Source organism: Loxodonta africana, chromosome 9 (genome assembly GCF_030014295.1).
Source record: "Loxodonta africana isolate mLoxAfr1 chromosome 9, mLoxAfr1.hap2, whole genome shotgun sequence".
NCBI lineage: Eukaryota > Metazoa > Chordata > Mammalia > Proboscidea > Elephantidae > Loxodonta > Loxodonta africana.
In genome coordinates, this window is record NC_087350.1 from 121,050,677 (window position 1) to 121,075,643 (window position 24,967).

The window sequence follows — 24,967 nt, forward strand, 5'->3', positions numbered from 1 at the left end:
GCTGGGAGATGAGGTGAGGAGGTCACCTGAGGTGCATAGTGGGCACTCAGTGAAGGTGGGTTGCCTCTCTGCACCATCCCACCGGCTGGCTCAGCCTCCCCTAGCCTGCAGCCTAGCCTCCTCCCCGAACCCGCTCTAGCTGGTCTGTGCCCCAGAGAAAACACATATCCAGGGGAGGTATGTTCAGGGCCCAGCAGAGGGGCTGGCAGCTGCTGGACCTTGGTGCTCAACCTCGGGTAATGTAGCCCCAGGGATCCCAGTCTGGGACTCAAGATGCAAAGGCCCAGAGACAGACAAAGCCTCCCTGCAATTTGCAGAGGTGGGGCAGAGGCTCAGTTTGGAGCCAGGGTCAGTCTGTGCCTGGGACTAGGAGCCAGTCTCTGGCTGGGGTCAGGGGTCAGGCCATGGTTGGGGTAAGGACTCAGTCTGTGCCTGTGGCCGAGATCAGGGCTAAGTCTGTGGCTGGGGTCAGGGATCAACCTGTAGCTGGGACCAAGGATCAGTCTGTGACTAGGGTGGGGACTCAGTCCGTGGCTGTGTTCGGGGCTCGGTCTCTGGCCAAGATTAGGGCTCAACTTGGCCTGGGGATGGGACTCAGTTTGTGACTGGGGTTAGAGATGAATCTGTAACTGGATTCGGTCTGTGGCTGAGGTGGACATTGAATCTGTGGTTGGGGTCAGGGCTCAGTCAGTGTCTGGGACCAAGGCTCAGTCAGTGGTTGGGACCAGGGATCATTCTGTGGTTAGGACCAGGGCTCAGCCAGTGGTTGGGACCAGGGATCACTCTGTGGTTGGGACCAGGGATCACTCTGTGATTAGGACCAGGGCTCAGTCAGTGGTTGGGACCAGGGATCACTCTGTGGTTGGGACCAGGGCTTAGTCAGTGGTTAGGACCAGGGCTTAGTGGTTGGGACCAGGGCTGAGTCAGTGTCTAGGACCAAGGCTCAGTCAGTGGTTGGGACCAGGGATCACTCTGTGGTTAGGACCAGGGTTCAGTCAGTGATTGGGTCCGGGGCTCACTCTGTGGCTGGGCCCGGGGCTCAGTCTGTGGTTGGGACCAGGGCTCACTCTGTGGCTAGGACTAGGGCTCGGTCTGTGGCGGGGACCAGTGCTTGGTCTGTGGCTGAGACCAGGGTTCAGTCTGTGGTTGGGACCAGGGTTCGGTCTGAGGTTGGGTCCAGGGCTTAGTTTGTGGTTGGGTCCAGGGCTCAGTCTGTCGCTGGGACCAGGGCTTAGGCACTGGTTGGGACCAGAGCTCAGTCAGTGGTTGGAATCAGGGCCCACTCTGTGGTTGGGTCCAGGGATCGGTGTGTGGCTGGGACCAGGGCTCAGTCTGTGGTTGAGACCAGGGTTCGATCTGTGGTTGGGTCCAGGGCTTAGTTTGTGGTGGGGTCCAGGGCTCAGTCTGTCACTGGGACCAGGGTTCAGGCACTGGTTGGGACCAGGGCTCAGTCAGTGGTTGGGTCCAGGGCTCAGTCTGTGGTTGGGTCCAGGGCTCAGTCAATGGTTGGGACTAGGGCTCGGTCTGTGGCTGGGACCAGGGCTCGGTCTGTGGTTGAGTCCAGGGCTCAGACTGTGGCTGGGACCAGGGCTCAGTCTGTGGTTGGGTCCAGGGCTCAGTCTGTGGTTGGGACCAGGGCTCACTCTGTGGTTGGGACCACGGCTCGATCTGTGGCTGGGACCAGGGCTCGGTCTGTGGCTGGGTCCAGGGCTCGGTCTGTGGCTGGGTCCAGGGCTCGGTCTGTGGCTGGGTCCAGGGCTCGGTCTGTGGCTGGGTCCGGGGCTCGGTCTGTGGTTGAGACCAGGGTTTGATCTGTGGTTGGGTCCAGGGCTCAGTCTGTCGCTGGGACCAGGGCTCAGGCACTGGTTGGGACAAGGGCTCAGTCAGTGGTTGGGTCCAAGGCTCAGTCTGTGGTTGGGACCAGGGCTCACTCTGTGGTTGGGTCCTGGGGTCGGTCTGTGGCTGGGACTGGGGCTCACTCTGTGGTTGGGACCGGGGCTCACTCTGTGGTTGGGTCCAGGGCTCAGCCTGTGGTTGGGACCAGGGCTCAGCCTGTGGTTGGGACCAGGGCTCACTCTGTGGGGGACCAGGGCTCACTCTGTGGTTGGGTCCAGGGCTCAGCTTGTGGTTGGGACCAGGGCTCAGCCTGTGGTTGGGATCAGGGCTCAGCCTGTGGTAGGGATCAGGGCTCGGCCTGTGGTTGGGACCAGGGCTCACTCTGTGGTTGGGTCCAGGGCTCAGCCTGTGGTTGGGACGAGGGATCAGTCTTTGACTGGGGTGGGGACTCAGTCTGTGGCTGAGATCAGGGCTCAGTCTCCAGCTGGGGTAGGGACTTGGTCTGTGCTGAGGTCAGGGCTCGGTCTGGGCGGACTTGTCCGTTTTCCAGCAGTCCTGGGTCAAGTTGCTGCAGCTGGACTTTGCTTCCTTTCTGGATCTAAGTGTTCTTGGCCAGCACCCAGCAGCAGATTCCTGGGGGAGCGGTCCCGTTCCTGCCAGTCACATTCCCACGCCTGCCTGGGGGGTTGCCAGAGAGTGGTGGGGTGTCGAGGGGCTGCCTCCCAAGGGACCTCCCTCTCACCCTCCCAGCCTCTGACAGTAACACATGACTTTAGCAGACCTGCGTGCATACTCCCAGAGCCTGGAGCCTTGGTGTTTACCTTCCTGGTGATAGGGGCAGGGAAGCTGGAGCACTTTGGAGGCCTCAGTGCCCGGGCCAGGAGACCAAGTGACTTCCCCAAGGGGCCCGGCTGGCCCATAAACCCAGCCATGGCCCTGCTCCTCTTTGGCCTCAGTTTCCCCATAGGGCAACAGAGGGGGGTGGGGCTGGACAAGCCTTCCCAAGGCCCCTCATCTGGCCCTCCCATATGCAGGGACCAGGGAGCTTTGGCTGCTGTTGGGGCCATGGTCCACCTGGACCCCCAGGAACAGGGGCGGGGGTGGATCCCAGAGAGAAGGCTGCCTGCCTTTCAAACCATAGGCTCCTCCAAGACTTGTTGGTTGGGGTGATACCTACAGCCAGCCTGACTGCAAACAGACTTGTTCAGGGGTCAGGGCCTGTCACCTGAGGAGTCAGATGGCTCTGAAGGGCTTGGCTGGTGCTGGGGCAGGCTTTGAGCAGGGTGGGGTCCAAGACACAGAGGCCTCTGGCCTCCCTCAGCCCCCCAGACTCAGAGGCCCCTAAGACGCCCTGCTTTACGTCCCAAAGGCGCAGCCACGTGGCAGTGAGGATGAAGGTCCCAGACGTGTGATTTTCTCGTTGAAGCCTTCTATCAACTCCCCAGGTGGCTGTCGCCATCAAGCCACTCTGCAGAGAGGAAGACTGAGGTCAGAGCTGCAGATGGTAATATCCCAGTCCTGGCCTGCGTGGACTACACCCTGACAAGGAGCCAGGTGTCCTGCGCTGTTCCACATAGGTGTCCTCACCAGCCATTCTAGCCCCCATCTCAAGATGGGGAAACAGGACCAGTGAGGGTCAGGGACCTGGCAAAGCTGAGGAGAGGCCCAGGTCTTCAGGGCCCAGCTCTGGGGAGGGTGGGAACCTGTCTCCCTCTGTGCCCCCTGCCCCCAGGGAGGTGCCAGGACCGCCATTGGGCGGGCTGGGACCCATGCCGGCGAGGCCTGGCCTTCTGCAGCTGCTCTGTGGTGTTGCAATCTCTCTCCCACTCCAGGCCCCATAGCCTGCCCAGGCCATGTCTCAACTTGCAGCAGCTCATGCCCTGGGCCCGGAGGAAAACCTCACCCACCTCACTGGGACCCAGACGACAAGTCCCAGCGTGGCCTGGTCCCTGTGCCAGCTCCGAGTGTGAGAAAATGCTGGGCCGGGGAGGAGGAGTGGCAGGTGGTGGGGGTGTGAGCAGGAACAACGCCCGGCCTTCTGGAGCCCAAGACGAGCCTAGCCCCAGCCTAGCCATGCCCCCAGCCTCAGCCCCTGACCCCCAGCCCCCTCCCTTGGACTTAGCCCCAGCCCCAGCCCCCAGCCTTGCCCCTGGACCCCATGGGCTCTAGCCCCTGGCCCCTCATCAAGGGCTGACCCTGGGCTGCAGCTCCTACCCTTACCCTGCTCCCCCATCAACTCTGTCCTTAAGGAGCAAAAAGCTGCACACAGCTGGTGCCCAATAGTTGCCAGGAGGCAGAGCTGGGCAGTTTGGCGAATGGCCAGCAGGAATCTGCAGAGGGCTGGTGGTCAGCGCATCCCCTCCCAGTCAGGGTCACCTTGGCCCTGGAGTGCAGGCGTGGAGACCCCTGGAGTGATCCCACTCCCCAGCATGGGAGGAAAACCCAGGCCTGGGGCCTGACCCAGGGCCTCTGGACACAGCAGTCCCTTGGGGGCCCTGAGCACTCTAAGGCCTGGTGTCTGGGCCTTCAGAGTGGTCCTGGATCCTCCCCAGACCCCTGGTTTGCTGGCAAGAAAGGGAAGAAGTGGGGGGGCTGGAGCCTAGCCAGGAGCCAGGAGGGTGTAAGGACCCTGGCCAGCGAGGGGGCAGGAGTCGGGGTGGGCAAGAGAGTGTCTCTGGGGCCCTTGGCAGCAGGCAAGCCCTGCCCAGGCAAGTACCGGTTCTCGGCACCTGAGCCACTGATGGGAAGGGATGGGGCAGGCTGGGAGCTTGGGGTCACCACGTTGGGGACCTGCTGAGTACCTCCTGTGCCCATGGCTTTCTGCAGGCTATCTCCTCACAAATGAGGAAACTGAGGCTCCCAGGGAGGAGGCTGGGGACAGGGGTGGGTTCCAAATTGGAAGTGTTCACCCCAGAGCCCAGCCAGGCCCTCCCACAGGGAGCCCAGCCCCAGCCCACCCAGTCCACTCAGCCTTGGGAGACAGGAGGTTGCCCAGGAGCCCCGGAAGCCTTCCTGGAGGAGGCAGCTTCGTGCAGGACCCTGAGGGCATGGGAGCAGTGAGAGCAGACATTCAGCAGACCAGAGTGGGCACCTGTGGCTGCAGAAAGGTTGAGAAGGGGCAGGCTGGGCCCCGTGTGTGCGGGGGCCAAGGTCCCTGTGCAGAGGCAAACAGACCAGAAGGCCAGGTGTTGGCTCCAGAGACCCTCTGCACCCACTGTGCCCCCCGGCTGCACCCCCTACATTCCAGCTGGCCTGGGCACCAGAGAGAAAGCCATATACCTGTTCTGGGCCAGGCCATGACTGAGGCATCCCCGGCCACCTGCTCCCACCCTCCCCAGGACTGTACCCCCCACCTCACAAATCCAGGCCACGGTCCCTGCCCCAGGATCCTGGCCCCGTGGCTCACCCTCCCTCCCACACACCTCTGGGCTGGCCCCCAGCTGGACACTGTGCAGTCCAGGGTGGTTTTATTCAGGCCCAGCCCTCAGAGCCCGACCAGTGGAGGAGATGGCCCAGGACAGCAGCGACAGCCCAGTGTGAGCCAGGCACACTGGGGGCAGCAGCACACTGGGAAAGCACAGAGCCACCTCCCTTCCTACCCCTGCTTCCAGAGCCAGGGACTGAGATCAGGCAGCTGGGGCAAGAGCCACACTGCAGGGAGGGCAGTGGGGAAGCAGGGAAGCCGTTGGGTGTGGGGCTGGGGGCTGTGGATGGAGGATGAAGCTGTGCATGGGGGTTGGGGCTGCCTCCCTCCTCTGCCTCCCCCCAAGGCAGCAGGGAGCTGCAGCTGGTTCAAGCCAGCACACTGGAGTCTGACTTGCAGCTGAGAAGGATGCCTCTGGCAGGCAGGCTTCTGGCTGCTCTGACAGTTCAGTCCTGTGAGCAGTGCCCATCCTGCCCAACCACGCAGGGCAGCCCTGCTAGGTTCAGCATGGACAGTGCCCAATGGCCCTGTGGGTAGAAAGGAGGCCACCTTCTCCAGGTGCCTGCTGGCTACCTTGCCCAGTCCCCCCACCTCACCACCATCTCTGAGTACCCCTCCCTCCTGGCAGCTCCGCTGCAGGGAGGAGGCCACAGCTGTTGCCCCAGGCAGCTCCTTTGCCTCTGCTGCAGAGGCAGGAAGGCCTGTCCCGCCCCACCTGCGGTGGCCAGTGCTGGAAGCAGGAAGTTGGGTATCAGGCCACCTGTGCACCTGCCCTCTGCCTGTCCTGCTCAGGAGGAGCAGGAAGGGTGGAGAGGCTGGGCCTCAGGCTGGACGTGGCCCCAAAGCCTGTGCACTCCCCCACCCAGGCCTGGGCCCACCCCAGCCCTGCTTCTGCTGTTCCAGAGAGGATCCCTGAATCCCCGGACAGGCCCGGGCAGAACCTTGCCTCCTCTGGCTTCAGGGTCGCTGGGTGTGCTGGGCAGGGCCCCTCGTGCCCCTTCTGTCAAGAGAGAGGATGAGGGCCCTGAGGCCAGAGGGGCCCAGCCTGGACAGCCCGATGCCCCCGGAGAAGTGGTCAGCTGCAGAACAGCCCTCTCATCCATGGCGGGGGACATTGGAGCACGAATCCCCCAGGGGTGGGCCAGGCTGGGTGCCAGGACAAGGTTGCATTCACAGGTGGGGAAACTGAGGCACAGAAAGGGCAGGGACTTGCCCAGGAATCCCAGTGGGTTCCAGGCTGCTGGGGTCCAGCTTTCACCTTTCACTCCCTACCAGCTGGTGGGTTCCAAGGCCCTTTGGGGTACCTCTCTTTGCGAGGGTCTGGGCACAACACACCTTGCCTATGGGGGTACAGCCCACTGCCTGCTCAGCGTGTCTCCACAGATCTCGCCATGGATGACGGGCCTGAGCATGAGACCAGCATGTCGGGGCCTGAGCCTGAGCGTGAGACCAGCACGTCAGGGCCCAAGCCACTGGCTCAGGCTTCAGCCTCTGCACACACAGCGTCACAGGAGCCTTCCAGGAGGCGGCCACAGAGGGGGGCCCTGGAGGACCCTCGTGTGGGAAGAGGGGGCCTGCACCTGCATAAGGCAGGCCCTGGGGCAGGGTGGGGTCATTGGTGTCTCCTTCACCCCTGGGCCTGGAACCAGCTGGAGCCTTTGGGTCCAGTGAGCTGTGCATCTTGGGCGACTAGGGGCCCACGTGGAGGCTGGGGACCACAGGAGCAGACAAGCCTCCAACGTCCAACAGCACCTCCCAAGCAGGAGCGTCCAGCCAGACCTGGCATGGCCCCCAAGGAAGCCGGGAGGCTGCTCAGGTATAAGGCTGGGTGACGGCTCCTGGTTCTAGTCTGGACCCACCCAGTACCCCTGTGACCAGCCTGTGCCTGTGACCTGCCTGAGTTCCCATCTCCAGTGGGATGCGCAAACCCTCCCGAAGGTTTGGGCCTCCTCCCTCCTGGGCGCCGCGGCCCCTCACCAGCCCCGTGGCCTTGTTCCCAGTGCCTATCTGCTCGGGCAGTTATCTCAGGGCAGGCGGGCAGCCCAGATAGCGGGCGCTGGGCGGTCTGGGAACAACTGAGCACCCCTCCCCAATGTACACGGCCTAGCCGGGGGAGGCCACACCCGGAGCGGCCCCTGATAGCCAGGGCTCTGGGCTCTGTATCCCGAGCTCTGTCAAGAACCAAGATAACAGGCCTGCTGGGGCCAGGGTTCCTGGGGGAGGGTCTTCACCTCCCTTCCCTCCCCTCCCTCCAGGCTGTTCTTCTGGGGGGCAGGGGGTATCTTTGCTGCAGCCTCCCTTCTCCCCACACTGTGCCAGGCAGAGGGCAGTGGGTCCTGCCGGGCCGGGCTCCACAGCCCTCATGTCCCTGTGCCCTGTGCATCGCTGCCGGTGCTCTGGGCACACAGGCTGGGCGAGCCTCCATGTGCCCCCTCACTGCTCCTGCCTCATTCCTCCCTGGGCTCACCCGCCTGCCAGAGCCTTGCCTCGCCCCTTCCTGGCCCTTCGGGAAGCCCACAGTTGTGAATAGAATTTCTCCTCCAGAAAGATACGGTGAAGTCCTAACCCTGGAACATGTGGACATGGCCTTGCTTGGAAATAGGGTGTCTGAAGGTGTTGCCAGCTAACATGAGGTCACACAGGAGGGGGTGGGTCCTGATCCAACCTGGATGGTGCCCTCTAAAAGAGAAGAAGAGACACAGAGAGACATGGAGGGAAGATGGACATGTGACCACGGAGCAGAGACAGAACAACGCGGCCACAAGCCACAGAACATGAAGTTGGTAGAGACCAGGAAGGACCCTCGCCTAGAGCCTCCAGAGGGAGCGCGGTCCTGCCGACCCGTGATTTCAGACCCCTGCCCCCAGTGCCGTGAGAAGCCCTGGTGTGTGGTCCTTTGACACAGACACCCCAGGACACTTACAGAGCCAGGCTAGGATTCAAAGACCACCCCCCCCCCCACTGCCCCTCTTAGACAGGAATCCTTTAGGGCAGGTCTGGGCTCAGCACCTACAGGGTCCCCGCCTGTGTGGCCCTGTGGGCAGGCTCCTCTCTGACCCCCAGGCACGGAGGAGAAAGTGGGCTGTGGGTTCCCCCCACACGGAGAATATGGGGCCCAGACCCACGCTCAGGCACTAAGACAGGAGCCTGACTGCAGCTCCCGAGGGCCGGCTCTCCACCTCTGTCCTCAGGGGACAGAGCAGGGGCTGGACTCGGGCAAGGGAGGTGGCTACAATCCCGCGTCCTTGCTCCCCCCGCCAGTGCACTGAGGCCGGGAGGGGGCAGGTGTGGCCACTTCTAGGGGGGCAGGAGCTGGTATCATGTTAGCTGGCCCAGGTCCCACCTGGGTAGGGATGACCCTTGGCTGTGGGTCACCTGCCACTTTGGGAGTGGGCTGCGTTCTGGGTGACCAGAGGCTGACCCTTTGCGTGTGGGCCCAGGCGTCTGGCTTTCCGGCCCCCATGTGCATTGCACAAGCCCGTGGGGTCGTCAACACAAACAACCAAATTGCACCACCGAGTTCCCTTCCTGGCTTCCTCTTTGCTCTGCAGCAGATGAGCGGGTGCCCTGGGCCCTGTCAGGGTGCCAACCTCCACCCATTCCTCCTCAGAAGCCTGGCTCCAGCAGATGCCCTTGGCCTGTCACTGGGGGGTTCTGTGCCCCGGGAGACGAGGGGCCAGAGCCTTCTCCTGAAATGGCCTCCTGTGGACACAGGGCTGCCACTCCGATGCTGCGCTCAGCGGCAAGCGCTCTGACAGTTACAACTCAGGACATTTGCAAAGCGGAAGCAGAGGCCCACAGCACGGAAGTGGTTCCGGTGCTTTCCTGTCTGTGGGCTCATCTGCACTGTACCCAGTGCTGCAGACAGGACCAGCATCTTCTCATCTCAAGGGGAAACAGGCTCAGACAGACGCCTGGCCCCGGAGGATCCCTGAAATTCCTCCTCTTCCAGGAAGCTGTCCTGGACTACCCCTCCAGAAGGGATCTCTGGCTCTGTGGGCGACGAGGAGTCCTGCTTCACCTGCTGCTGCCCCTCTGCTCATGCCATTCCCGTGCCCCCTCTGCCCAGCCAGGTGCTGAGGACACTGGGCATGTTCAGTTCTTCTCTGTCTTCATCCACCAGACTTGGCAGACACTAAACCAAATCAAAATGATTGCAGTGGAGTCGAATCCAACTATAGCGACCCTATAGGACAGAGTAGAACTGCCCCATAGGGTTTCCAAGGCTGTAAATCTTCATGGAAGCAGGCTGCCAGGCCTTTCTCCCTCAGAGCGGCCGCTGAGCTTGACCCACCAACCTTTCAGTTAGCAGCCGAGCGCTTAATCACTGTGCCACTAGGGATCCTTCAGTATGCACTAGGTGCTCCATAAATGTTTGCCTGACTAATGTGTCCTTTCAAGCCTGACCTCCACTCCTCTGCACCCTGCTCAGCCTCAGGAGCTCCTGGAAGGCCAGCTCATGAAACCAGGGCTTTGAAACGGTTCTTCCTGGTTCAACTGTGGCTGAGGAAACGACACCAGAACAGACCCAAAATTTTAAAATTTGGGTGAACTGGAACCATAAACAGAACTGGAAAAATTACAGGTCGAAGCCCTGCTAGAAACCGAGTCTCCGTCTTAGAAAACAAGGGCAGTGTACATGTTGCCTAGCAACCGAATCTCTTGCCCATTGGATTTTTCAGAGTTGGAAACATCGGTGCCCTGCTCAGAGATGGTGCCCGGCTATGCTGCTTTTAACGTGTGTTGCTCCCCACAGTCCTGCCAATAATCCAATTTCACACAACAGGCTCCTGAAAGGGCTCGCTACGCCTCTTCCGAGTCTTCCGTTACAGGGCTTCAATCCATAATTTTGCTCGTTCTGGATCACCCAAATTGTAAAAGTTTGGGTCTGTTCCAGTTTCGTGTCGTTGGCTGTGACTGTGCTGGTATGAATCAGTTTGAAGCCCTGCACAAAATCCTGCAGCGAATGGACACACTGTCTCCCATGTCTTCGCCTCCGGCTTTCTGGCCTCCACACCTCTGCTCTGACAACTGGGGGCAGAAAGCTGGAGATCGCTGGGGCTGCAGCTCCATGCTGCAAGAGGGTGCTATGGGGGCTAGCTGGGGGGCGGTAGGCCCTACGGAAAGGGCAGTCTCCCTGAGGACACTGGACTCCAGGGCCCTCCCTGTCCTGCTGGTTCTGCCCCCCTCATCCTCTCTTTCTGGCCCCAGACCAAGCCCGTGGAGGGTGGGCAACAGGTTCCCGGCTCCCTAGGCTGGGGGTGTAGCTGCTGTGGTTGCTCAAAGCTGATGTAGTGATCCCCTTCGCAAACCCCTTGCTGTGGCTTTTGGGTCCAGAGCCCTGGACCCCAGTGTCAGCCTGGGCCCATGGTGGGTGGTAAGGCAGTGGGAGGTAGGAGGTGGGATGTGGCTCAGTGGCTCAGGCCTTGGCCTCAGGGGCAGGGGTCTGGGGCCTTGTTCTGCCCCTTGGTGGTGGTATGATTTTAGGTGAGTAGCCTCAGCATGGTCACCCTTGGAAATGGGTGATGAGTCCCTCCCAAGAAAGCGACCCAGGAGGTGGTGCAGGCTGAGCCCACGCCCAGAATGCCTACCAACACACACCGAGCAGAGGGGTGTGGTGACAGGGCATGTCTGGCCCCGCGGGCTGGGCTCCAGTTAGGCCTCGTGGCACTGCGTCATGCATGGTGGATGTGCCTGGAGGCTAAGGCCCCGGTGTGAGTGGCCATGTGTGGTGTGTGCCTCTCTGTGGAGGCAGGGCAGCGGCAGGTCCTGCTCGTGGTGGAAGAATCAGCCCATGTGGAGATGAAAGCAGAGGAAAACACGGCTGCAGCTGGGTGGGCTGCCCAGGCCTCCCTGCTCTGGACTGTCCTCACAGATACATGTCCCAGGGCCTTGGTTTTCTGCGTCCAGCATGTTGGACAACAAATCTGAGGAGTCCCCACCATCTTTAAAGAGTGAACCCTCATCAGACAAGCGCTGCTTCACTGCAGCTCCTCTCCAGGTACCTGTGGCAGCGCCTACCTAGCCCGCCGGGCACCTGCCCCTTCCTGCTGCTTTCTGCAGCTGCCCCACTGCCGTGGCCGAGGGCGGGCAGACACGCCGACTTGGGCTGCAGCATTGCCAAGGGCCCGAGCAGAGCTGGGCGCATCCGGGACCTCCCTGTCTGTCTCCCCGGAGTTTGGCTGGGGGCGGCGGGGGCGGGGGGATAGTTTATTGCCCTGAAGTGCAGACGCCACCTCCCCTCGTGGCCTCTCTGCACCTGTCTGACGCAGGGAGCCCCAGCTGGAGCCCCCAATCCGGGCTCTGGGGGCATGTCTTTCCAGAAGCTTCCAGGTCACCCCAAATACAACAAGCAGCTGCCACACAGTGAGACCCACCTCTGCTTCCACAACTGCGTTGACCTCGGCAGCAGCCAGGGCACTGCTGGCCCCCAACTTACACAGGGGACTCGCTGGGCCTGAGAGGCAGAGTGCCTGACTGATGTCACCCGACTGGGCCGCACACTCCCTGGTGCCTGGCCCTCCCACTGTTCCCACCACACTGAAGTGGGCTGTTGTTGTTGTTGTTAGGTGCCATCGAGTCGGTTCTGACTCATAGCAACCCTGTGCACAACAGAACGAAACACTGCCCAGGCCAGAGCCATCCTTGCAATCGTTGTTATGCTTGAGCTCATTGTTGCAGCCACTGTGTCAATCCACCTTGTTGAGGGTCTTCCTCTTTTCCGCTGACCCTGTACTTTACCAAGCATGATGTCCTTCTCCAGGGACTGATCCCTCCTGACAACATGTCCAAAGTATGTAAGACGCAGTCTCGCCATCCTTGCTTCTAAGGAGCGTTCTGGCCGCATTTCTTCCAAGACAAATTTGTTCATTCTTTTGGCAGTCCACGGTATATTCAATATTCTTCGCCAACACCACAATTCAAAGGCATCAGCTCTTCTTCGGTCTTCCTTATTCATTGTCCAGCTTTCACATGCATACGATGCGATTGAAAATACCATGGCTTGGGTCAGGCGCACCTTAGTCTTCAGGGTGGCATCTTTGCTCTTCAACACTTTGAAGAGGTCCTTTGCAGCAGATTTGCCCAATGCAACGCGTCTTTTGATTTCTTGACTGCTGCTTCCATGTCTGTTGATTGTGGATCCAAGTAAAATGAAATCCTTGACAACCTTCAATCTTTTCTCCATTTATCATGATCTTGCTCATTGGTCCAGTTGTGAGGATTTTTGTTCTCTTTATGTTGAGGCGCAATCCATACTGAAGGCTGTGATCTTTGATCTTCATTAGTAAGTGCTTCAAGTCCTCTTCACTTTCAGCAAGCAAGGTTGTGTCATCTGCATAACTCAGGTTGTTAATGAGTCTTCCTCCAATCCTGATGCCCCATTCTTCATATAGTCCAGCTTCTCGGATTATTTGTTCAGCATACAGATTGAATAGGTATGGTGAAAGAATACAACCCTGACGCACACCTTGTCTGACTTTAAACCAATCAGTATCCCCTTGTTCTGTCCGAACAACTGCCTCTTGATCTATGTAAAGGTTCCTCATGAGCACAATTAAGTGTTCTGGAATTCCCATTCTTCGCAGTGTTATCCATAGTTTGGTATGATCCACACAGTCGAATGCCTTTGCATAATCAATAAAACACAGGTAAACATCCTTCTGGTATTCTCTGCTTTCAGCCAGGATCCATCTGACATCAGCAGTGATATCCCTGGTTCCACGTCCTCTTTTGAAACTGGCCTGAATTTCTGGCAGTTCCCTGTCGATATACTGCTGCAGCCGTTATTGAATGACCTTCAGCAGAATTTTGCTTGTGTGTGATATTAGTGATGTTGTTCTATAATTTCCACATTCAGTTGGATCACCTTTCTTGGGAATAGGCATAAATATGGATCTCTTCTAGTCAGTTGGCCAGGAAGCTGTCGTCCATATTTCTTGGCATAGAAGGGTGAGCACCTCTAGCGCTGCATCTGTTTGTTGAAACATCTCAACTGATATTCCATCAATTCCTGGAGACTTGGTTTCCGGCAATGCCTTCAGAGCAGCTTGGACTTCTTCCTTCAGTACCATCGGTTCCTGATCATATGCTACCTCTTGAAATGGTTGAATATATCAACTAATTCTTCTTGATATAATGACTGTGTGTATTCCTTCCATCTTCTCTTGATGCTTCCTGCATCATTTAATATTTTCCCCGTAGAATCCTTCACTATTGCAACTCGAGCCTTGAATTTTTTCTTCCGTTCTTTCAGCTTGAGAAATGCTGAGCGTGTTCTTCCCTTTTGGTTTTCCATCTCCAGCTCTTTGCACATGTCATTATAATACTTTATTTTGTCTTCTCGAGAGGCCCTTTGAAATCTTCTGTTCAGTTCTTTTACTTCATCAATTCTTCCTTTTGCTTTAGCTGCTCGACACTCAAGAGCAAGTTTCAGAGTCTCCTCTGACATCCACCTTGGTCTTTTCTCTCTTTCCTGTCTTTTCAGTGACCTCTTGCTTTCTTCATGGATGATGTCCTTGATGTCATTCCACAACTCATCTGGTCTTCGATCACTAGCGTTCAATGCATCAAATCTATTCTTCAGATGGTCTCTAAATTCAGGTGGGATATACTCAAGGTCATATTTTGGCTCCCGTGGACTTTCTCTGATTCTCTTCAGTTTCAGCTTGAACTTGCATACGAGCAATTGATGGTCGCTTCCACAGTCGGCCCCTGGCCTTGTTCTGACTGATGATATTGAGCTTTTCCATCATCTCTTTCCACAGATGTAGTCAATTTGATTTCTGTGTGTTCCATCCGGCGAGGTCCCTGTGTGTAGTCACGGTTTATGTTGGTGAAAGAAGGTATTTGCAATGAAGAAGTCGTTGGTCTTGCAAAATTCTATCACTCGACCTCCGGCATTGTTTCTATCACCAAGGCCATATTTTCCAACTACTGATCCTTCTTCTTTGTTTCCAACTTTTGCATTCCAATCACCAGTAATTATCAATGCATCTTGATGGCATGTTCGATCAATTTCAGACTGCAGCAGCTGATAAAAATCTTCTATTTCTTCATCTTTGGCCCTAGTGGTTGGTGCGTAAATTATAATAATAGTCGTATTAACTGGTCTTCCTTGAAGGCGTATGGATATTATCCTATCACTGACAGCGTTGTACTTCAGGATAGATCTTGAAATGTTCTTTTTGACGATGAATGCAACACCATTCCTCTTCGAGTTGTCATTCCCATCATAGTAGACTATATGATTGTCCAGTTCAAAATGGCCAATACCAGTCCATTTCAGCTCACTAATGCCTAGGATGTCGATGTTTATGTGTTCCATTTCATTTTTGACGATTTCCAATTTTCCTAGATTCGTACTTCTTACATTCCAGGTTCCAATTATTAATGGATGTTTGCAGCTGTTTCTTCTCGATTTGAGTCATGCCACATCAGCAAATGAAGGTCCTGAAAGCTTTACTCCATCCACATCATTAAGGTCGCCTCTACTTTGAGGAGGCAGCTCTTCCCCAGTCATCTTTTGAGCGCCTTCCAACCTGGGGGCCCATCTTCCAGCACTATATCAGACAATGTTCCGCTGCTATTCATAAGGTTTTCACTGGCTAATGCTTTTCAGAAGTAGACTGCTGGGTCCTTCTTCCTAGTCTGTCTTAGGGTGGAAGCCCAGCTGAAACCTGTCCTCCATGGGTGACCCTGCTGGTATCTGAATACTGGTGGCATAGCTTCCAGCATCACAGCAACATGCAAACCCCCACAGTACGACAAACTGACAGACATGTGGGTGACTGAAGTGGGCAGCTCGTGCCAAAGCTGCTAAAGACCCAGCCAGGCCTGTCTCTGCCAAGCTCATTGGGGCAGCCGGGGCTGGCCACACCACAGCAGCAGCATCAAGAGCCCTGAGGCTACCCTGCCCATTGACCCCACCCAGGAGCCCCAGCCCTGTCCCTTCGCTGGCCTTTTGTCCCCTGGACCCCCTGCCGGGGCATCTTCAGCCCCCCTCCCTGCTCACCTCCTCCCCGCCATACCAGACAGCACCTGGTCTGGTCCTTGGGCTGCTTGAAGGGCTTCCAGTCAATTCTGCAGGGACGGCTCTTCTAGGGAGGACTCGACTCTGCAACCATCCCTCCAGAGCCCACCCCGAGTGTGTCTCATCCTCTCCACTCCTGCCCGCCCCATGGCTCCCCGGTGTTTCCCAGCCCCCTCTCCACAAAGCCCCTCCCCCCAGTCTGTCTCATCCTCTCCACTCCTGCCCACCCCGTGGCTCTCTGGTGTTTCTCAGCCCCCATCCACAGCAGGCAGCCCCGCGGGGCTCCCAACACCAGCCTCTTGAGGTGCAAAGATGGGGTGAGCTGGAGACCCTGTGACTGCAGGGGAGGAGGCGCCCTTCACTCCACCCCTGTGCCTGGCCCCCTACTCCCACACTACTGGCCACAGCCCAGGAAGGCGGGATGGGGGCAAGGTCTGTCCAGCAGCTTCCTCCCCTCCGGCCTGCAGTGGGGGAAGAGGAGTGGAAGGGCTGTTCTCGGAGAAGGTTCTGGAATTTGCTGTCAGCGGGGGAGCTGGGAGAGATCCTCCCGCCCCTCAGACTTCCTCACCACTCAGCCCCCATCCCCACCCCCAACACATGGGAACAGATGTGTGGGGAAAGCTCCTTCATGCCTTGCCTAGCCCCAGGAGGCTGAGTGGAGGGGAGCTCCTGGCCCATGCACCTCAGGTTGGGGTCGTGCGGGCAACAGGAAGGTGTGCACGCCCCCTCCCATCACCAGCAGGTCAAGGACACCCCTGTGCCTTGGCCAGTGGGGCTCAGTCTGGAGGGCTGGGAGTGCGAGGGTTATGGGAAACTCATAGCTGATGTCCTCTGCCTCAAGGCTAGGAAGCTGGTGGAGGAGGGGGAGGGTGCTGGTCCCAGGGTGGAGCATCCCCCCACTCAGGACAGGTGTGGCCCTGCCTCATCCCCTGAGAACCCTTCCCCAGGCCCGGCCTGAACCCTGCCTCCACCCCTTTACAAGGGTGGACACAGGTTTGTGCTACCTGCATGTCAGGGCGCCTGGGTCCCTGCTCACCACCTGGGCCACCGCCAGAAAGGCAGTGGAGCCCAGGAGCTGGCACAGGCTGGGGGCACATCCCCGCTCTGCTGGCTGGCTGTGCAGCCCAGGGTGTATGGCCTCACCTCTCTGAGCCCTCCGTGAGGGCGTGACTGCAGCCCCCTCCGGAGCCTCTTCATAGGGTCCTGCAGAAGAGTTTGGGAGGCGGCTGCACTGAGGTCAAGGGAGATTTCCCCTCCTTGCACAGAGTAAGCCTAACAGCCGCCTCCTCCTGGAAGCCCTCCTACTCCACCAGAATCAGGTCTGCCTCCATCCCAGGCCCTGCACAGGGCGCAGCACAGACCAAGCTTTGTGTGTTTGGGAAACACACAAATGAGTTTGTTTGTATGAAATGTGTGATTTTTTTAAAAATAGACTTTATTTTTTTAGAACAGATTCAGATTCACAGAGAAATTGCTGGAAAGCACACAGAGTTCCCCTAACTTCCTCTCCTCCGCAAGTTTCCCTCTTTCTTACCATCTTGCATTCAGTGTGATACATATGTTACAATTGATGACCTGATATTGATACATCCTTACCAGCTACAGTCCACAGTTGGCATCAGGGCTCACTGTGTTGTGCGGTCCTGTGGGTTCTGACAAATGCATGTCGTGTGTGCACCATTACAGTGTCCTACAGAATAGTGTCACTGCCCCCAAGATGCCCTGGGCTCCCCCATTCATCCCTCACCCTGACCCTCTGGTGACCCTTTCACTGTCTCTTTAGTTCCATCTTTTTCAGAATGTCCTGTAGTTGGAGTCAGGCAGCGTGTAGCTTTTCAGCTGGTTCCTTTCACGCGGTGCACATTTAAGGCTCCTCTGTGCCTTTCTGCAGCTTGATAGCTCACTCTTTTTTCCACTGACTAACACTCCATTGTATGGGTGGACCACAGTTTGCTTTTCCACCGCCTGTTGAAGGGCATCTTGGTTGCTTCCAGGTTTTGATAATTACGAACAAAGCTGCTGTGAACCTTCCCTTGCAGGTTTTTATGTGAATGTATATTTTCAGCTCGGGTGGCACAAACCGTGTGTGCTTGACTACTAACCAAAACGTTGGCGGTATGAACCCACCCAGCGGCTCCACGAGAGAAAGGTCTGGCAATCTGCTTTCATAAATATTACAGCCAAACGAATCCTATGGAGCGGTTCCGCTCCGTCACAGCTGGAAGCCGGCCTCAGGGCTCTGGGGAACTGGAATCGACTCCATGGCAACTGGTTGTTGTTTTTTGTTTTGTTTGTTTTGTAATATCTAGGAGCGCAATTGCTGGATCCTATAAGCCCATGTTTAGTTTTATAAGAAACCGCCAGGCTGTCTCCAAAGCAGCGGCGCCATTTTGCGTTCCCACCGGTGGTGAAGGGGAGCCCAGTTGCTCTATATCCGTGTCGGCATTTGGTTGGTGTTGTCAATGTGCTGGGTTTTAGCCATTCTACTAGGTGTGCAGTGCTAGCTCATCGTTGGTTTAATTTGCAATTCTCTGACAACATATGATGTTGAGCGTCTTTTCATATGCTTGTTTGATTTTTTTTTTTTTTAAGGGATTGAAGATCTTAGAGCATCTCCATCCCAGAGCCCTCAAGGGCTCCGGAGCAGCTGGCCTGTCTCTAACACCTCAAGGTGAGGAGTTTGCACTCTGTGATGTGCCTGGTCTTCCTGGACAGGGTGTGGGGTCAGGACAGAGCCATAGCGCAGGCCCCCAAGTTCCCGACACCTGCCTGACTTCCCAGTGCCCTCCCCTGAGAGCCGTGAGGTGACCTCGCCCCCCTCGAGGACCCCTCATGGCTGTCCTCTACTCCCTGAAAGACTCCCACATGCATGTGAGAGAGAAGCCTGGATGCTGATGGACTGGGCTCTAGGTTTATGGGGCCCTCCCCAAAACTGCTGTGTGGCCTTGGGCTGCTCTCTTCCCTATCTGGTTCCTGGATGCACATCATGGCTGTGGTTGGGCTGCCTGGGTTTGCTGGGGGACTAGAAGCTTCTTTTTCCAGCCTCTTTGGTGTCCTGGGACATCCCCTGCCTGAGAACACCTGGGAAGTCCCAGCTCCTGTAGTGAAATCACCCCTCCCTGGGGCCTCCATGACCTTGAGCCTCTGGGCCTCACCAGGTCACTGGCCACGCCTGCCCTTAGCACTGAGCCACAGCCACTGGCCTCCTTCCTGCCCTCTGCACCCACCTGAGCATATTTTACACAGCCTCTGCACCGCCCCACAGCAGGCCACCCTCCTCTCTGGGGCCAGGGAGGCCCAGGCCCACTGCCCCAATCCCCCTGGAGAACCATCCCTCAGGCCATCCCACAAGCGGCTGTGGTGGGCTATGAACAGGCCTGCTGCACCCTGGCTGAGTCCCCGAGGGCCTGGCTGCAGACGGTGAGGTGAGTTCTGAGGTCCTGTGTAGATGGATGGCCTCCTGCTCTGTGTCCACACTAAGGCTCATGGTCACTGGTGCATCACTGGGGCTGGACAGGAAGCGGCCCCTTCTGGGGCTGGCTGATGACTCAGGTCTGATTCTGGGAAAACCCCCCCCGCCCCGGATCCACGTGCCCAAGCTTGTGTGTGGGGACGAGCTGTGGGAATGTGGCTATGGTGGGGGCCAGGGCCTGGGGGAGAAGAGGGTGGACATAGCTGGGCTGGGCTCCGAAGCGGCTAGGCTTCAAGTGTTGTCCCCAGGGAGGGCCACACTGGGCACCGCCCCAGCCCTCCACGCGGTGGTGACAAAGTCACCCACACCAAGGCTGAGGCGAGCCTGTGGAGGTCAGCCTGCAGAAGCCCAGGACAGCCTGAGCGGTCCTCCTGGGGCCCCACAGCTCCAGCGGCCTGGGAGTACTGCCCCAGATGGAAGGACGCTGGAGGCAACAGGCTGCTTGTGAACAGGGTGGAATGTGGGATCCAAACGCCATCTGCTTAGCGCATCCCTGGAAAAACATCCTTCTGGGAAGGCACCAGGAGAGGCGGAGGGCAGAGGCTCCGGCCAGGTCGGCACAGGGCCTGGGCCAGCTGCACAAACACCCAGTGACCCGCAGAGCCAGAGGGGCTAGTAGCTGAAGGCTCCCCCAGGTCCACTGGCCTCTGCCCTGCCTTCCCTCTGCTCTGCTGTAGGGACATGCAGTGGTGAGGAGCACAGCTACCCCACCCCTTGAGGAGCCAGCCTGGCACACCACTCCACGCCTGCACGTACTCTCCTCCCTCAGGCTGGCAGGTGTGGGTGTGAGTGTGCATGGGACACAAATGTCGTGACATCTATCCTGCACCACCAGGGCCGTCCACTGATCTACCTTGGGGTGGGGACGCTGAGGCCCCATTTCAGAAGAAGATGCTGGGCTCTGAGAGCCACCGCTGGCCTACCCGCTGGGAGGCGGAGCTGGTGCAGGCAGCCTGGCCTGGCGCCAGCTCCCCACAGGCCAGTGTCTTCCCAGGCCAGTGTCCCCACAGGCCAGTGTCCTCCAGCTCCTGGGCTCAACTGGCCCTGCCCCTCGGTACTGATGACTGGGGCTTGAGCCGGGCAAGGGACCTGAGCTGGAGAGCCTGGGACCAAATGCGGTTTAGACACGGGGTTCCAGATCTCCCTGCATCACTTTGTCTGTGATCCAGCACGCCTAGACCTCCTGCCTCCCCAGCCTTCCTTTTCTTGGGCTGAGTCCTCCTGTCTCTTCCGACCCACACCTCCCTGCCGATTCATACCTGGGGATGAGGCCCCTCTCAGCCAGCTGTCCAGCTCAGCCTCGGAAAGAGACTGGAATTTTCTCTGCTGAGTGTCCCAGCCCACAGGACCCCCACATGCCGTTCCCTGGTTCCTGTGTGTGTGTGTTTGGGGGAGGGTGTGCAGCTGGGTGTGTGGGGTGTGTGTGGCTGTGTGTGTGTGTGTGTGCAGCTGTGTGTATGTACGGCTGTGTATGTATATGCGGCTATATGTGTGCGGCTGTGTATGTGACTGTGTGTGTATGTGTGTGCAACTGTGTGTGTATGTGTGGCTGTGTGTATGTGTGTGCAGTTGTGTGTGTGGCTGTGTGCGGCTGTGTGGCTGTGTGTGTGACTGTGTGTGTGTATGTACGGCTCTGTGTGTGTGTAGTTGTGTGTACGTTTGCATATGTGCAGCTGTGTGTGTATGTGTGTGGCTGTGTGTGTGTATGTGCAGCTATGTGTGTGTGGCTGTCTGTGTGTGGCTGTGTGTGTGTGGCTGTGTGTGTGTGGCTATCTGTGTGTGGCTGTGTGTGTATGTGTGTGACTGAGTGCGTGGCTGTGTGTGTGTGTGGCTGTGTGTATGTGTGGCTGTCTGAGTGTGTGGCTGTGTGTGTGTGACTGAGTGGCTGTGGGACTGTGTGTGTGTGTGTGGTTGTCTGAGTGTCTGGCTGTCTGCATGTGTGGCTATGTGTGTGTGACTGAGTGTGTGGCTGTGGGGCTGTGTGTGGGGGGGGCTGTGGGGTTGTGTGTGTGTCTGGCTGTGTGTGTGTCTGGCTGTCTGCATGTGTGGTTGTGTGTGTGTGACTGAGTGGCTGTGGGGCTGTGTGTGTGTGGTTGTCTGAGTGTCTGGTTGTCTGCATGTGTGGCTGTGTGTGTGTGTGCCTATGTGTGTGTGTGTCTGGCTGTGTGTGTGTCTGGCTGTCTGGGTGTGTGGCTGTGTGTGTGTGACTGAGTGTGTGGCTGTGGGGCTGTGTGTGTGTATGGCTGTGGGGCTGTGTGTGTGTGGATGTGTGTGTGTGACTGAGTGTGTGGCTGTGTGTGTGCGCGACTGAGCGTGTGGCTGTGTGTGTGACTGAATGTGTGGCTATGGGGCTGTCTGTGTGTGGCTATGTGTGTGTGTGTGGGGCTGTGTGTGTGTGTGTGTGGCTTTCTGAGTGTGTGGCTGTGTGTGTGTAACTGAGTATGTGGCTGTCTGCGTATGTGGCTATGTGTGTGTGTGTGGCTGTGGGGCTGTGTGTGTATGGCTGTGTGTGTGGCTTTCTGAGTGTGTGGCTATGTGTGTGCTGTGGAAGTGTCTTTGCTCTTTCCCTCTATATCCAGAGTCACCAGGCCGTTGCTCTGGCCGGAGTCAGCTCTTCACACAGGCCTTCTGGCCGGGCGACTCTCAGCCTCTGGCCGGACCATCTGGTAAAAGTTAACCATGCAGTGCCCCCGACCATCAGGCCAGCCCGGTCACGCCTCCGCCCCAGTCTGTCCTCCCCAGCAACTATCACTGAGGCCCTGTCGTCCCGGTGGCCTAGGCTTGCCCCACGCTGAGGTTCCTGCTACAGCCTGGGGTGGGCGTGGAGGCGCCAGGCTTGGGTCCGGGAGCCCCGGTCCTAAGAGACTTCCCTGCTGGGCCAAGAAAGGCTACAAAGCACAGTAAGATACCGATTCGCCCTCACCAGGAGGGCAGACAATCACAAGTGTTGGCGAGGGTGAGAAGACATTGGAACTCTCGTCCATTGCTGGCAGGAATGTAAAATGGTACAGCCACTGTGGAAGACAGTGTGTCGGTTCCTCAAAACCTAAACACAGAACTATCTATGACCCAGCAATTCCACTCCGAGGCACGTGCCCAGAAGAATTAAAGCAGGAGCTCAGACAGACACACGTACAACAACGCTCTTAGCCACACTAGTCAGTAGAACTGCCCCTTAGGGTTTCCAAGTCTGTGATATTTACGGAAGCAGGCTGCCACATCTTTCTCCTGCAGAGAGCTGATGGGGTTGACCTTTTGGTTAGCAGCCAAGTGCCTAGCCACTGTGCCACCAGGACTCCTTATTTACAATAGCCCAGAAGTGGAAACAACCCTAGAGTCTATCAAGAGACGAATGGATAAACACAGTGTGGTCCATCTGTAGGATGGAATATCACGTAGCCATAAAGATAAGGGAAGTCCTGATGGATGCCAACCCATAACGAACCTTGGAGACGTGGCACTGAGTGAGAGAAGCCAGACACAAAAGACCGACAAACTGTATGATCCCATTTATACAAGAGCCCAGAACAGGCCAACGCATAGAGAAAGAAAGTGGGCGGGAGGTTACCAGGGCCTGGGCATGGGGAGTGGTAGGTGCTGGGTGCTGGATCTGCTTGAGATGATGAGAGGGTTTTGGAAACAGATGGTGGTGACGGCTGGACAGCATGGGGAGCACAATTCTACCACTGAATTCTGCAGTTAAAATGGTTAAAACGGGAAGTTTTTTGTTACATACATTTTACACAAAACTCATTAAAACAAGAAGGGCATGGAAAGTGAGAGCCCAGCCTGAGGACGAGGTGTTCCGGCCCTGTGGTTATGGGATGGCAGGCCCAGGTGCCAACAGCAACTGCTGTTGACTGTCCCCTTCCCTTCCAACAGCTCTGAGGGTGACATACTGTCCCCACTTACAGGTGGAGAAACTGAGGCTTGGGAGGTGGGGTGTAGAGCAAAACTAGAGAATGCTACAGCCAGGGTCTGGGTCCTAGTCTTGATCTGAGTCCCCTCCTGGCCCCCAGCAGTGCTTGGCAGGACCCTGGGTGAGAACTGGGGAGTGGATGCAGAGGCCTGGCTGCTCCCCATCCTCAGAGGCAGTGGCCACAGGGAGGGCCCCCACTAGGCTGCTATCACAGTGCCTTCCAGGCTTGGGTGAGTGATGGCCCTGCCCCTAAGGCAAGAGCCTCTGAGACCATTTGGGCAGGGCCACCCACCCATTTGCTTCCCTGAAAGTGTTGTCCCTGTCCCAGCGGTCCACAGGCCACGGCAAATGGCCAAATGAACGTGCCAGGATCCCTGGTCTCCACACCCCCAGACCCCCTCCCCAAAGGCCAGTTGGGCCTCCCGGGCTGCTCAGGCCTGATGGCGCTCTGCTGGCTCAGCCGACCCCGGCTGCCCGTCCTGGGCAGGTGGTGAGGATTTCTGAGAAGCATCTTCAGCTGTGGGTGGGCAGGGAGGGGGGAGGGGGGAGTAACATCTCAGGGAGGAACAGGGGAGATGAAGACTCCAAATGCCATCAGTTCCTTCTACGGCTGAGACTGGCCTCAGTGGGCTCCTGCTCAGGGCTGGGGGCTGCGGAACCCAGGGATGGGGGCAGCAGATCCTGCTCAGCCACCCTGATCCCTGCTTCAGAGCCTGTTGCCATCCCGATGGGGATGCAAGCCACCTCAAGGGGTTGGAGAAGGGAGAAATGCCTGAGACCTAGTGGGTGCCAGGGGCTGGGCCGGGGTGGGGGGGCATTTGGGACCATCACCCATAGAGGAATGTATCAACAGTTGGTGAAGTGTGGACAAGCTTGCCGGTGGGGACCTCAGCTCCAGTGTTTCCTACGAGCATCCTCGAGAGGGCAGCTGCAGGGTGGGGCCCGGGCACAAGCTGGCAGCTGCAGGCACCCCAGAGCCAGAGCAAGGCCCTCCAGGACAGCATTGCCTGGTGGGCAGCCTCAGCCCAAGGTGGGGCCGGGAAGTGGCTTTGTCACCTGCGGGCTCCATCCTTACAAAGTGAGGAAACCCTGGCCCATCCCCAGGGCCCCACCTCAGAGTACGGGCATCATGGGGCTTGCCTGGTGCCGAGGCCTGGCTTCTGGTCCCCCTGTGCACCTGGCCACTGTGCTGGGAGGGTGGCCAGGGAGCTTCCTGGCCCCTCCCGAGGAGCCCGATGAGGCTCTGGGTCTGCAGTAGGAGAGGCCCACCACCACACACACCATTTGCTGGGGCCGGCAGCCCAGCTGTTACCGGCCTCACCCCCTGGGAGGATGGCTTGGCCCATTTGTCGTTTGTCCCCAACAAACAAGACCCCGCAGCTTCTGTGTCCCAGGGCGGGGCCCGTGCCTAGAGACAGAGACAGGAAGATGGAGAGAGCCAAGGAGAGACACACAGAGATACAGGAAGGGGAGAGACTTGCAGAGCTCAGGCAGAGTGGGATATGCTGCCCGGACACCAAGGATGATCCCGCCAGGGGCCGAGCAAGCACATGGCTGAGCCCCACCCATGCTGGCCCACCTCCCTGGTCCTGCCCCCGGCCAGGTGGAGGGACAGGTGAATCAGGGGCGCCAGCCCACATGCCAGCCAGGTACAGGCTGGGACAAAGACCCCTTTGAAATCAGGATCAAATGCTCCGAGTTTTATTTGAACACGGGGATGCAGCAGCCAGTTTCGGGGCCCCACTGTGTAAGGGGGGAGGGGGCAGGTGAGCAGAAAGCCGCCTCCCTGAGAGCCACTTCAAAGCCCTGTCCATCTCCAGGCCAGCCGGCCAGGAAGCCCCTGCTTCCTCCAGGGAGGGGAGGAGGCTGTGCCAGCAGGGGCTCCAGCTTCCCCTGAGCCCAGGCTGACCCTGCACCTGTGTCCCTGGCTGAGTCCCAGGCCTCGGAGTCCACCCGCTCCACATGGAGGTGGGCCCCTCAGGCAGCTCCCAGGGAGGAAAGGTGTTCAAAATGGAAACTCTGAAAATGTCACTGGGGTGGCAATGCCAGGGTCTGGGAAGGCAGGCCTCCTGGGCTGGTGGGGTCTGGATGGGCGGGGGCAGAGGTAGATTTCATCTGAAAACCTGATGGGTATAGTGTGAAGAGGACAGTCACCTCCTTCATTCTGAATACTCAACCTCTATTAACGCCACCACCAGCTCTGCTTGGTGTCCCAGCCCAGTGCCCCGCTGCCCTGTGGGAACCATCAGCTACAGGCTTGTAGGGCCGGACCAGCCTCCCCAGGAC

The 24,967-nt window shown here is 58.1% G+C and overlaps 1 long non-coding RNA gene across 1 annotated transcript; it reads left to right on the forward strand.

The window, feature by feature from the left end:
• The first annotated feature begins 2,837 nt into the window (after positions 1-2,837).
• Positions 2,838-9,612, forward strand: LOC135232330 (uncharacterized). The gene is made up of 2 exons (XR_010322887.1): positions 2,838-7,076; positions 7,805-9,612. It is a non-coding gene; the product is annotated as an uncharacterized LOC135232330 (long non-coding RNA).
• The last annotated feature ends 15,355 nt before the right edge of the window (positions 9,613-24,967 follow it).